This window comes from Opisthocomus hoazin, chromosome 2, assembly GCF_030867145.1.
Source record: "Opisthocomus hoazin isolate bOpiHoa1 chromosome 2, bOpiHoa1.hap1, whole genome shotgun sequence".
Lineage (NCBI taxonomy): Eukaryota > Metazoa > Chordata > Aves > Opisthocomiformes > Opisthocomidae > Opisthocomus > Opisthocomus hoazin.
This window is the reverse complement of record NC_134415.1, coordinates 82,404,387-82,419,301: the sequence shown is the minus strand read 5'-3', so window position 1 is coordinate 82,419,301 and position 14,915 is coordinate 82,404,387.

The following is a 14,915-nucleotide window of genomic DNA, read 5'->3' as shown; positions in this document are numbered from 1 at the left end:
GAGGCTGAGAGTAAAGCAGGACATGCTGTGGGGCAGAGAGGGGCTGACTGTGAAAGAAAAACCCCAGGTCATGTAGGGAGGTACTCTGACCACTGATACCCAACGATGGTCTTCCCCAGACACTCTTGGCTCCTGCCCACCACATAAGTCCATGCTGAGAGTGACATATGTGTTCTTGCAATGCCTCCTTCCCTTTCAAATATGCATAGCTGTATACATATATATAGAGAGAGAGACATATAAATATCTGCATATATAATGATCGATCTCCAGGCGCCAGAAAGGTGCTAGATCACAGCCAAGTGCCCTCCACTCTTCAGCATATGTGCTGTGTCAGTGAGTTGATGCTGACCAAGATATTTATGGAAGGAGAACCCAGAAGGGTCATCTCCTCACCCACAAGGAGGATGCTTGCTCTAGCTGGGCAAGGGGACAATTGGTAGTTGACTCTCTGTGTGTCGGGTCCACCTCAAGCTTAGCCTTCCACAGAGAGCTACGCATGTGGGGATTTATTCCCCCAAAGGGGCACTACTTTCTATAATTATTACTTCCTAACTTAGCTGGTTGGCATAAGGCACCAATGCCTACATTCATTACATAGCCCCAGGCTGATCTCTTTGATTTTGTCCCCACCAGAAGTCAATAATCTACTGGATCCCTGTTGTCTTCTGGTCTACTGTCCTGAGCAAGTTACAAGGGTGTAAAGCTAATAATAATTTATCTGTGGTTCTTTGTGTTCTTTCTGTACATACCCAAGCCATTAGGGGAAGGTAGATATGGTCCAGAGATTTGGGGAAGCCTCCCTCAACAATTCCCTGTGCTTGGTTTGTATTCCTCAGTGCATGTCAGAATCTTCTTATGAGTTTATACTGGGCAGAAGTAGTCAACGTTTCGCTTAACTGACTTTCAGGGAAACTACACCTGTGACACTTGTGTGGAAATATTTTTCCACTGAATAATGCCTAGCTTATGCAAGAGTTAAAAAATCTTCTGGCTCTGAGGCACTTCCCTGGTACTCTTCTTTTTACTTTGGAACCACTACTTGATACTACAGCAATGAAAATGCCTAGCCAGGAAGCAAAAATTGCACATTTTCATTATGGGGAAAAAACAAGGTTACGATATGGTCCCATTTACTGTGTATTTTCATCGTTTCTTGGAAACTATTTACGGCTACAACTTTGTTTCAGGTGGAAGTATGTATGCATACAAGTACACACATACAGCTATACATATATATCAAACAATTTAAAAATATGTTTTGCATTAATGTGAACAACAGAAGCAAATAATTACTTTTTATAGCAGATGATGTGTCTGAGACTCTAAAATATAAGAAAAAAATCCTGCACCTGCTAAAAATAAACACTGTGACAGAAAGTTTATTTCAGTCAAAGAGACCAAAAGGCTGGAAAGCTTATTGATAGGTGTAGAATGGAACTATATGATTTGTCTTTGTGTAGTGGAAAGAATGATTGGTGATTAAATATTTGGAAAGGAAATTCTTCCATATTGGAGAATGTCTAACAATAGAATTAGATTTAACACCTGTCAAGGTAGAGTTTGTTAAGAGAACTTAAGGGTATCAGTTCAGAGAAGAATTAATCTCTCATAATGGTTCCATAGATAATGAAAATAATGCTGCTGACTTAAAAGTCAAGTGCCACTACATTTGATATCAGAAATTTTATTCAGATATGATAAAGTTGGATTAACAGGTTAATATTTGTTTTATTGCTGCTAAAGTCTTGTAAGATCAAGTTTCTTATTTTCTACCATCTTATGTGCCTTTTTCAAATATCTATAGCATTTTTTTACAGTTTTTTCTTCTATGTGGAACATCCAGCTAAGTACCAAATAAACTGACTATCATACCAAATAGAATACCAGCCACTAGATTCCATATACAAAGAAAATCATTTGCAAAACAAGTAACCATCTATTTTTCTTCTCTTTCTTTAATCAACAGTTTATAACTACACACAAATAATTTTAAGTGAATCTAAATGTAGCTGCAAAATTAAATATCAATTCACTGATCAGAAGAGATGTTCAAGAACAAAAAAAGATAATGAATGATTCAATAGTACACAAATATCAGACATTTAATACAAAAGGACAGCTGAAGCTGATAGGAAACTGTTCCAGAAATCCAACTTTAAAAAAAAAAAACATATTGGCAAAGTCATATTATGAACCTACTTGAAGACCATTCCCAGGTAACTGAGAAGTCAATAATGAGTTATAGAGAAACAAACAGACTCAGGGAGCAAACTAGCTCACCTAAATTAAATTTTCTCATTCTCCATATGTTGATTGCAGTAAGAAAGTTAACACAAGTTGTCTCCAGACTTGCTTGCTATGAAAGGTGCTGTTAAATGCATCTGAACCACTGAACTTTCTTTTTCATATCATAGATGCCATCACAAAATACCAAAAACTCCAATGAAGAAAAGAAACGAAATACGAACAATAAAAGTGATATTTTGATGTGCATCTCTGTCTGATTCCTGTAACATTAGTAGTCAAGATAAAAGGGCAATATAGACAGGAAATGGAGAAATACCATCTTGTAACTGTATAGCCAGTTAGGGAATGTTTAAAAGTAGGTTTTTTCTGTTTATTTTCTCTTGTTGCATTCACAGATATTTGAAAAATATAAGGACTTGAGATGGAGAGAGTTAGTGATTCATGTGTGGTAGACATGTAGTGATTTTTTTTTAATTTCAGGATTAAAATGAATAGAGCATAATCATTTGGCAGACAAAAAGTAACAAAAATTTATTTAAATAAAAAAATTAAATAAAAATTCTCAGAAAAAGCAATTAACACAGCTTATTTGTTGTAGACACCAGATCTTGGTATAATTCCATGTGGTCCGAAATACAAAAGAACTTTGGAGTTTTATGAAATTTCTTATTCCTGTATCATCTTCTGTGGGTCCTCAGACTCCCTACATGTCTTTTGTCTTCTGTCCAACTTAAGAACTGTGATTTTCAAACCCACTGAAATAAAATGATTTCAGGTCTATATCTCAAACACATTAGAAAACTGAGCACTAAGCATAATAAACTCAAATAGAACATACATTTTGGTCTATTTACAAAGATTTTTCTCATGTTTTTACATTAAAATAAAAAATATTTTCACTATTAGAATCTAGGCTTGAATATTAAAGAAAAATAAACATTATTTTAGCTAAACAAATAGTGTGCTGTGGATCAGTCAGTGATGTAGCCCTAACAAGCAAATACAGATATGAAACAAGCAAATACAGATATGAATTTCAAATTTGAGTGATAGAGCTGTGAGTTGATTCTGATTTCACTTGTTTATACAGTGAAATATCTTTACAGTCTTTAGTTACTCTTCCAAACCCCACTCCAAATAAGCTTTAAATTCAGTCCAAACATAGCAATAACAAAGTTTGACATGATCCGATAATGTAATGGCAGTTGTTACAATATGACCTGGGTAGATTGTTTTCTTCTTCCTCTTGTCTGCAAATGTTCTGTTTTCGAAAACGTCAGACTTTCCAGTTTTGGTAGTTTGATGTGGTATAATGTATGAAGCAAATACAGAAGCCCTTGAAAAGATTAATATTTTAATAGTTTCAGAGTTTTATTTTCTGCTTTAGTTCAAGGTACAACATATATAGTTTACTTAGATGTCCAGTGTTTTGTCAAAATCCCCTACAAAAGGTTTTCGTGGAAACTAGGTAGTCATAGAATAAAAAGGAAGTGTTTGGCATAGCTGTTCAAAAGACATATGATATCTTAGGAATATTGTAGGCATAATGGCCAGTCTTGCAATGAGGGCAGTTCAGCAGTGGAGTTCTGGGAAGATCTGGGCTGCAATCTTTGTGCTAACACACTCCTTCTGTAAACTGGAAAAAAAAAGCAAGCAATGTTGGGAACAGAGTTTGCTGGTGCTAACGAAGTTATTCAAAGTAATAAGGGCAACAACAAACAGAAGAATTTCAGAAGAAACTTAGCAAGACTTAGCAAGAATTTTAGCAGTTGACATAAGAAATTAAATTAAATTGAACTAATGTAATGATCTAAATAGAGAAAAATCTTTTGCATAATTAGTAAATTCAGTCATTTTTCTATGTGATGAGCTCCAAACTGATTGTTTCCATTCAGAAGTAAGGTACTAGTGTTACTACAGGTAGCTCTATGGATGGGCTGGGTAGTATCTAATAGTAATCAAAAGAGTTAAAAATATTAGGAAGTACTAGGAAAGAAATAGAGAACCAAATACAAAATGTGATAGCAAATTAATGTCTCACTCATTCCCTGAACCCTATATACAGTGCTGGTTCTCTCATCTGAAAAAGCATATATTGGAACTTGAAAGGAAATTCAGAGAAAGGCAACAAGAATCATCAAACGTATGTGCAGGCCTCGGTATGAAGAATGATTATGGTGGGGCCCAGCCTTGGCAAAAAATGGAAAGGGGAGGTATGAGAGAAGTCTGTAAAATCATCAGTGACCTGGAGAAGACAGATTGGGACTGTCCATTCATTGTCTTTCCCAATAGAACTAGTGTCCAAAACATGAACTTCATATCTTAATTTTAACTTCAGGTTCAGAACAAAGGCTTCGGTTCTTCACTCAACACCTAACAATTTTGTGGAATTCCCTCCCAGAGAATTCTGTGGATGTGAGAATTTTATATAGGCTTGATGTGAGACGTCCTTGGAAGGCAAATTGAGTGATGTTGAGAAGATTAACCTCAAGACTCAGGAAATCCCCTGAACTGAAAAAATAGACTGGGAGAACTGCTTAGAGGGAATATAACATAGCCTTATCTTCTTCCTATTCTTTCATATATCTTCACTTTTGACCAGTGCTGGAGACAACATACTAGGCTAGATGGACTCTTGTTCTGAACCATCAAAGCTGATTTGATGTCCATATGTTAAATTAGATTTTCTCTTTGGAAAACAGGCCAATTTTGGTTAAATATATGTATGAGCAGAGTTTAATCTGTTGTGAATACATCTGGGAGTTATACAAAGTAAAGATAGGTAAAATATACTTAGCTAAGTGTAGTCTAATATTTTTCTCCTTTCTTTCAAAGCCATCTGTCAAAGCCACAATATTTGCTACTTCTTCTCAGGGAGGTAAGCTGGTGTTTTAAAAATGGCATTAGTTTAAATTCATATACAGCATCGTGCTTTCTAAAATCATCAACATATTGCCTCGAAGCAAATTCTTTTGGAAATCTGGAAGAAAATGTCACCGTGAACATGTTCCTATGCTGACACTTTTAATTTATGTGCAGGCTAAACAGAAGAGATTTCTTCCATTTAGTGCAGTTTCTACATATTTTGGAAACAAGTCCTCCCAAAAATGTTAGAAATTCACAATTAAGTCCTTCCTTGCCATAAAGTCCTCCTAGGGAAGCTCAGGAAGTGTGGGCTGGATGAGTGATCAGTGAGGCGGATTGAGAACTGGCTGAATGGCAGAACTCAGAGGGTTGTCATCAGCGGCGCTAAGTCTAGTTGGAGGCTGGTAACAAGTTGTGTCCCCCAGAGGTCAGTACTGGGCCCAGTCTTGTTTAACTTCTTCATCAACGACCTGGATGAAGAGTTAGAACGTACCCTCAGCAAGTTTGCTGATGACACCAAACTGGGAGGAGTGGTAGACACACCGGAAGGCTGTGCTGCCATTCAGCTTGACCTGGACAGGCTGGAAAGTTGGGCAGAGAGGAACCTGATGAGGTTCAACAAGGGCAAGTGCAGGGTCCTGCACCTGGGGAGGAACAACCCCATGCATCAGTAGAGGCTTGGGGTGGACCTGCTGGAGAGCAGCTTTGTGGAGAGGGACCTGGGTGTCCTGGTGGACGACAGGTTAACCATGAGCCAGCAGTGTGCCCTGGCTGCCAAGAAAGCCAGTGGGATCCTGGGGTTCATCAAGAAGAGCGTGGCCAGCAGGACGAGGGAGGTTCTCCTTCCCCTCTACACTGCCCTGGTGAGGCCTCATCTGGAGTACTCTGTCCAGTTCTGGGCTCCCCACTTCAAAAAAGATGAAGAGCTACTGGAGGGAGTCCAGCGGAGGGCTACAGGGATGATGAGGGGACTGGAACACCACCCCTACGAGGGGAGGCTGAGGGAGCTCGGCTTGTTCAGCCTGAAGAAGAGAAGGCTGCGAGGGGACCTAATAAATGCTTATAAATATCTGAAGGGTAGGTGTCAGGAGGATGGGGCCAAGCTCTTTTCAGTGGTGCCCAGTGACAGGACAAGGGGCAATGGGCACAAACTGAGGCACAGGAAGTTCCATCTGAACATGAGGAAGAACTTCTTCCCTCTGAGGGTGACGGAGCACTGGAACAGGCTGCCCAGGGAGGTTGTGGAGTCTCCTTCTCTGGAGATATTCAAGTCCTGCCTGGACGCGGTCCTGTGCAGCCTGCTGTAGGTGACCCTGCTTCGGCAGGAGGGTTGGACTAGATGACCCACAGAGGTCCCTTCCAACTCCTACTATTCTGTGATTCTGTGATTCTGTGAAAACAAGTTAGTTAATGGAAAATTCACAAAGTATTAAGTATCTGTGACTGGTTTTATTTCTGATTGTTTCTATTTTTAGGTCAAGAATTTCTATTCCAAGAATTTGGATTCTGTAGTGAAAATACAAAGCAAAATTCTGTTTAATGCATACTCTGGCCTTCTAACAACATGCAGAAAACTTATGGCTTCAGATAAAAATATTCTAAGGCAGTAGTGTTCAAATTATAGCTCTTAAGGGAGCTGAATACGGCTTTCCTGAAACCCAGGTGTCTCACGTGTTCCTTTGTTGTATTTTAGTCCAGGGCAGACAGAAGCACAGTAACAGTAGCAACAACCCCTGTGCAGAAACACATCTGCAAGGGAACACTTGATCAGTAGAGAACCACCCTGCAACCTTCTTAATTAAGTGAAAGATGCAGGGGGGAAAACATGTGAGTAACAAAAAAAAATACTCCTTTTCAGTGCTTAAAGCTCTCTTTACCCCTTGACTAGATGGATTCAGGCCAGTAGAAAGTTAAAAAAATAAAAATTTTATTGTTTTGAAACAAGAACAAACTCAGGTTCTGCTTGTAAAGGACTTTCTGTTTGTGCAATTGCAAGCAAACCTGAGTTTCCATTTATATCTTAAAGTTTTCTTAATTTATTTACATTTCTCCCAAATATGACTTCAAAGGCTCACAAAAGTAGAGAATGACAGCAAAGTCGCCTGCCACAAATGCTCTTGGCTCATTTTTGGTCCTATCTTGCAGGCTTGGATTTCTGTGACTCAGTGAACCTTCAGTACAGATTGAAAAGGAAGATACTAAATGAGAGTTGGACATAGAAAGAATCTCTGAGTACTTTATTAAGCTATATTTTATTCTAGAAGCAGAAAGATTCTCTCAGTGAGGTTCATGTCAGTTTGTTCTGAAGTCACTGTTACACCCTTTCTCCTGTGTCATTGTTGACATTTCCAAATACTTATGCACACAAACTTTCTAATGATTTAGTTTTAAAACCCAACAGGAAGAATTCTCTAATACCTCCTATGTGCTCTCAAGTTGGATGAATAATAATTTTTAAAAGCCTACATACGTTTGCTTTGTTAAATGTCCATACATTTTTATCCTTTGTATTTGCTTTTCCCAGATATCTTGGCACATTTTTTAACTGCCCATAATATTTGTTGAAACAGATGTTTTGACCCTCAGCATTATAGCAGCAAGAATATTACATATGAAATACTGTAAACTGTATATCTAATGCAGTATCATGGCTGTGGCCAAAGAAAAAATCATTTCAACGAATTTATCTTGCTTATTTGTTTTGACAGTTTGTAGTGAGGTCCAGTCCAACAGAATGCTGTGTGCTTCAGTGCTATGTTACGTACAAAGGATGTCAGTAGTTGCTTGGAGCTAAGCACTTTGTCCCTCATGCAGTGAGGCAGATGAGCATGTGCTTAGCTTGAAGTACAAGAGCAGCTAACCAGGGAGACATGGTGAGGTTTGAGCATTTGGCTCATTTCCTGGAGCAGCATAAGAGAAGAAAGACATATTTAACAGTCTTAAAGTCAGTAGACCTTGTGCTGCAAATTTACTGCCTTCAGAAAAGTAAAAATCATAGAGAGATATTTTTATCCTTTATTGCTACACAAAGGAAATATCAATTTTCTATACAAAAAACCAAAAAACAGATGAAAAACAGAAAGAACATTAGAAAAAGTGTAATTTTTTTATCCAATATATTGGCAATATGACTAATCATTCCAGGCTGGCTATACTCCATGAACTGTCTGCAGGCACTTTATAAACCAAAAGTTATTTTAAAACCTTCAAATACTTTTGACTGATGCACATCCTTTAAGGAGCCAGCTCTTTTTCTACTGCTGCAATATGACTTAGGATAACTGATCTTGTGTTTGAAGAACAGTTTGTTGTTATTTTTGTTCATAAAATGTATGAGTCTAAAGTGTTCAGAAATAGAATTCAGGTTATTTGTAACTGGAATCTGTTAAAAGCATATAAGGAATGAAAAAATGAAACTAGAAAGATGCTTTATAGTGGCTGGCAGGGCTTACTAAGAGGGCTTTAAGCTAGGTTCGAAGGGGGAAGGGGTCATAGACCACCTCAACAGGGATGAGTCCAGGCTTGACGTGCCAGGATCAGGGCTGAGATTGACAGCCCAGCTCAAGTGTATCTATACCAACGCACGTAGCATGGGCAATAAACAGGAGGAGCTAGAAGCCGTTATACAGCAGGATGGCTACGACTTGGTCACCATCACAGAAACGTGGTGGGACAACTCCCATGCTGTCATGGATGGCTACAGACTCTTTAGGAAAGACAGACCAAGAAGGAGAGGTGGTGGAATATGTGAGTATGTGAAGGAGCAACCGGAATGCATTGAGCTTGGCCTGAGGGCAGATGAAGAACGAGTTGAGAGCTTATGAGTTAGAATTAAGGGACAGGCTCATAAGGGTGACATAACGGTGGGTGTATACTACAGGCCACATGACCAGGAGGAGGAAATTGATGAGGCCTTCTACAGGCAGCTGCCAGCAGCCTCACAGTCACAGGCCCTGGTTCTCATGGGGGACTTCAACCACTCTGACATCAGCTGGGAAGACCATACAGCTAGGCAGACGCAATCCAGGAGCTTCCTACAGAGCATCGATGATAACTTTCTGATGCAAGTGGTGAAGGAACCAACAAGGAAAGGTGCTCTGCTGGACCTTGTATTAACAAACAAGGAGGGACTGGTGGAGGATGTGAAGGTCGGAGGTAGACTCGGCTGCAGTGACCATGAAATTGTTGAGTTCAGGATCCTGAGTGGAGGAAGCAGGGCGATAAGCAGGATCAAAACCTTGGACCTCAGGAGGGCTGACTTTGGCCTCTTCAAGAAGCCACTGGGAGGAATCCCATGGGCCAGGGCTCTCGAAGGTTCTCCAAGAGTGCTGGTCGCTGTTTAAACGTCACTTCCTCCATGCTCAGGAGCGGTGCATCCCCCTGAGAAAGAAATTTAGCAAAGGAGGCAGGAGACCTGCATGGTTCAATAAGGAGTTTCTAGTGGACATTAGGTGGAAGAGAAAGGTCCATGGAATGTGGAAAGAGGGGCAGGGAAGAGTACAGGAATGTGGTCAGAGAATGCAGGGATGCGACGAGGAAGGCCAGGGGCCACCTGGAATTGAAACTGGCAAGTGATGTCAAAAACAACAAGAAGGGCTTCTTCAACTACATCAAGCAGCAAAAGGAAGGCTAGGGACAATGTGGGTCTGCTGCTGAATGAGGCGGGTGTCCTGGTGACAGAGGATGCGGAGAAGGCAGAGCTACTGAATGCCTTCTTTGCTTCAGTCTTCAGTGCCAAGGCAGACCCTCAGGAATCCCAGGCCCCGGAGGTAAAAGAAGAAGCCCACAGAGAGAATGACTTTCCCTTGGTCGAGGAGGACTGCGTAAGGGATCACTTAAGCGATCTAAATGCCCACAAATCCATGGGCCCCGATGGAATGCACCCACGAGTGCTGAGGGAGCTGGCAGATGTTATTGCTGAGCCACTCTCCATCATCTTTGAGAGGTCCTGGAGGACAGAAGAGGTGCCCGAGGACTGGAGCAAGGCCAATGTCACTCCAATCTTCAAAAAGGGCAAGAAGGAGGACCCAGGGAACTACAGGCCGGTCAGCCTCACCTCCATCCTGAGTAAGCTGATGGAGCAGCTTATCCTGGAGGTCATCAACAAGCAAGTGGAGGAAAAGCAGGTTATCAGGAGTAGTCAGCATGGATTCATCAAGGGGAAATCATGCCTGACCAATCTGATAGCTTTCTACGATGGCATGACTGGCTGGGTAGATGAGGGGAGAGCCGTGGATATTGTCTACCTAGACTTCAGCAAGGCTTTTGACATGGTCTCTCATAACATCATCCTAGGGAAGCTGAGGAAGAGTGGGCTGGATGAGTGATCAGTGAGGTGGATTGAGAACTGGCTGAATGGCAGAACTCAGAGGGTTGTCATCAGCGGCGCTGAGTCTAGTTGGAGGCTGGTAACAAGTTGTGTCCCCCAGAGGTCAGTACTGGGCCCAGTCTTGTTTAACTTCTTCATCAACGACCTGGATGAAGAGTTAGAACGTACCCTCAGCAAGTTTGCTGATGACACCAAACTTGGAGGTGTGGTAGACACACCGGAAGGCTGTGCTGCCATTCAGCGTGACCTGGACAGGCTGGAAAGTTGGGCAGAGAGGAACCTGATGAGGTTCAACAAAGCCAAATGCAGGGTCCTGCACCTGGGGAGGAACAACCCCATGCATCAGTAGAGGCTTGGGGTGGACCTGCTGGAGAGCAGCTCTGCGGAGAGGGACCTGGGTGTCCTGGTGGACGACAGGTTAACCATGAGCCAGCAGTGTGCCCTGGCTGCCAAGAAGGCCAATGGGATCCTGGGGTGCATCAAGAAAAGTGTGGCCAACAGGACGAGGGAGGTTCTCCTTCCCCTCTGGAGTGCCCTAGTGAGTCCTCATTTGGAGTACTCTGTCCAGTTCTGGGCTCCCCACTTCAAAAAATATGGGGAGCTGCTGGAGAGTGTCCAGCGGAGGGCTATAAGGATGGTGAGGGAACTGGAGCATTTCTCCTACGAGGAGAGGCTGAGGGAGCTCGGCTTGTTCACCCTGAAGAAGAGAAGGCTGCGAGGGGACCTAATAAATGCTTATAAATATCTGAAGGGTGGGTGTCAGGAGGATGCGGCCAAACTCTTTTCAGTGGTGCCCAGTGACAGGACAAGGGGCAATGGGCACAAACTGATGCACAGGAAGTTCCATCTGAACACGAGGAAGAACTTCTTCCCTCTGAGGGTGACGGAGCACTGGAACATGCTGCCCAGGGAGGTTGTGGAGTCTCCTTCTCTAGAGATATTCAAGACCCACCTGGACCTGGTCCTGTGCAGCCTGCTGTAGGTGACCCTGCTTCGGCAGTGGGGTTGGACTAGATGACCCGCGGAAGTCCAACCCCTACCATTCTGTGATTCTGTGATTCTGTGATTCTGTGATTCTGTGATTCTGTGATTCTGCTTAACAGTAGGTCTTTGGAGGAGTCTTAGTCAGTGTCTGATGCATATATGGAATGGCTAGACTCCTAATAGTCTCATTATTACACATGGGTGTTGTGAAAGGATGAAACAATATAATAGAAGTTATTATGTACAATTTACCTTTTCTTTATGTAGAAGTTACAAGGATCCATTCATGAGAGATCATTACCCAAAAGTTGTAGTTAGACTTTAGACCAAAATCACACAAACTCGGGCCAGAGCTCCTGATGTCCACATGGCTCACACGACCATACTAGATTGTGCCAGTAATAGTGAACCCATGAATCCTTTTCTTCCTGTGAAACTAAGAGAGGTAACAGGCACAGTAAGGTTGGACTTGGAAATTTTGATGGTTAGCCCAGTGCTGTCCTTCAATTGACCAAAGAAGCCCTTAACAAAGCCAAAGTGTCTCCTGTATGTGACCAGTTTGTAGAGTACCTCCTTGCTGATGGCTTGCTGAGATAGGTAGAGCGAACCTTGTGGCTATCAGCCATGTAGAAACCTTAGTATGTGCTTATTAGAAGATGACTAAGTTTGGTGATCAGAAGAATATTTACTGTGTTTCTTTCACATTAAAGTATGAGTGCATTCTCTCTGGAGATGAACGATTAAGATCTTCCTGTGTGCACAGCAGAAGGAAGCTGAGTTCTTAACTGGGGAGGCTGATCTATTGCTTCTTTGCTACTTTGATTATGAAATATGTTTAGCAGGTAGTCAGTGCTGATGACCCTTTAGTCCCTTTTGGTCTTTAAAATCTACAGACTCTAAAAGTTCTATTTTTATTAGATTTTTTTTTTTCAGTATTTACATACCAGACAAAAAAAAGAAACTTTTCTAGTCCAAAAGAAAAATGTTGATAGTAGCAACAACATCATCATCATCTTTCTATCCAGTCGTCAAGTGTTTTGAAATAGGGTGTCCAGCTCTGCAGCAATCTCCAAGATCTACTGGTGGGAAAAAAAATCTAAAAAGTCGTTTTAGAGATTAGAAAAGTCTCATTTGTCCCACATGCATGTTTGTCTGGAGTTTAAATTCCGGAGAGAAATATTTATGCTTCACATAAATAAAGAACACTTTTATTTTTTCTTTCCCCATAAAAATGTCTGGATACCTAATACAGTAATTTAAACAGAATTCAAATATTTCTGTAACGGAAAGCTTGGTAACATTTTAAAATTATAATTTTCTCTAAGACACAGTTTTGTCCTTGAATAAGGTACTTATCATATAAATTTGATAGACAGTTCAGGGAATGTCAGATCTGGGGAATGAGGAGAAGAATTTGTATCTGTTCTCAGTAATGAACAGTAGGCTCCAGGGATTCAGTGCTCCACTCCGCCCACACCAAACACCCACTGCAAATGTATTTGGGCCTACAGTGGCTACGTTTGCCTGATCTTATGGAAGATACGGCCGTAGAAAAATGTTATCTTTGCTCTGTGGAAATCATTTGATTCTATTCATTCCTTTCAAAGTTCATTTCTGGCTGGATAAATACTGGTTTTGTGAGAGAAACTAAAGTCTGCTGTGATGATTACAGTAACAGACTCTACCGTTCTGAAGTCTGATATCACTGCTTTGGACTTTAAAGTGACTGCAGTACAAGGCAGCTTAATGTTTTATTTCAGACCTCAGTGGTGTGAGAAAAATCAAGCTATTGGGCTTCAGTGAAATAATTTCACATTACAATAAGCGAAGGAAGGCAGTTTAGCAGTCATCTCGGTGTCAGATATTTAAACTGAGATACAAGCATTTATAGGTGCCTCCCACTGCATGCTCTGTTTTGCTTGTCATTTTATAGGTAGATCACTACTAAACATTTTTGTTTCAATTTATGATTGTGACATTTGTGCTATGTTGCAATGTTGAAATCTCTGTTATAATGCACTAATTTATATGCTTTAAAAAGTGTCAGTAAACTGTCTTGTAGCTGTACCGTGTCACCTAGATGATACTTTACTGTGTACAAGTTTGTTACTGCTGCTGCTGCTATTGTTTTTTTTAAAATGTGGTAGTTTCTATAACTTTATCAGCTTCTCATTAGGATTTTCAGAAGTCTTTCATCAACATAATCTACGCAGAAATCAACAAATAAGACCCAGAAAACCAAAACAATGAAAGTCTAATACATAATTTTGCAAAAAAAATCTATGACCAGTGTACTAAAACAGAAGGATATGAACTGCAGGTACTGTTTACACCTCATTATCTTCAGCTACACAGTCAAAATATTTTGTCAAAGATCCACTGCTGTAAGAGTGAAAGATAATGTATTCTACAGTTTTCAGGTTACATGATTAAATAAGGTTGATCCAGATATCTCGTTAAATGAAAAATGTTACCCTTTACTTAGAGTAATATACTTTAATCCTTTCACCAGAGTGAATTCTCCCCACAGAATAATAATTAAGATAATTTATCCCCATTGCTTTCTTAATTTCTTTCTACCAAATCCTCACTGTGCAGTGACGGAAAGAAGGACATGTGCTTGTTCTGTAGCTTCAATTCTACTCTTTTCATAACAGAAAATGCAGAACTGATCTGTATTATTGGTTAATTATAAACTAAATTTATTTTACTAGAGCTCTAGCTTGCCACTTAAAAATTAATTATGGACAATAACAAATAGCAAAATGTTCCTTTTGCAGAATAAATTCCCCACTGGGATGCAGTGGAAATGTTAATAATTAATCAAATAGTCTGACTCGGTATTATTTTTGCTACCACACACTTATACAAAACGCCGCTGATGTTGTCTGACTTATTTGGTTTCATAAATATTTATATGTAATTGCATTTTCCTTGTAAATTGCATTTTTTCTGCCTAAAGGGAGGACTTTATCTCACTTATGTTAATTTTATCTCACTGGCTTTGTTCAGCTTCAGTAGTTCTGTATATAAAATAAGAGATTAGATAAAAAGAAATGCACGCAACCTGTATTTGTTAATATAAAGCATAATAATTAGAGAATGTTGCTAATTTTGTAGCAATTCAGGTAAATTGCTACCTACCTACATACAGTAAAAAGCAGGCAATTCAGCATTTCTCTTCCCCCTACCTCCCAACTTTAATATTTATTTTGTTTAGATTCTGCTGCCCCCTACAGAATAGTTGAAAATATTTAGGATTTTACAAACCCAAGACTGCTGTCCATTTCTTTTTTGATCTTACCTAGACAAGTATATGCACAGCTTTCATAGTCTTCTGAGGAAGTAGAGCTTTATTTGTTGTCATTGTATGTTTTTGATATATTCTGCATGACTTGTAACTTTAAAAATCTTGCCACTTTGTGATATATTGAAAAACAAAGATAGAAGTGATAGAAATTGTTACTGAACCACTGAAAAAAGATGA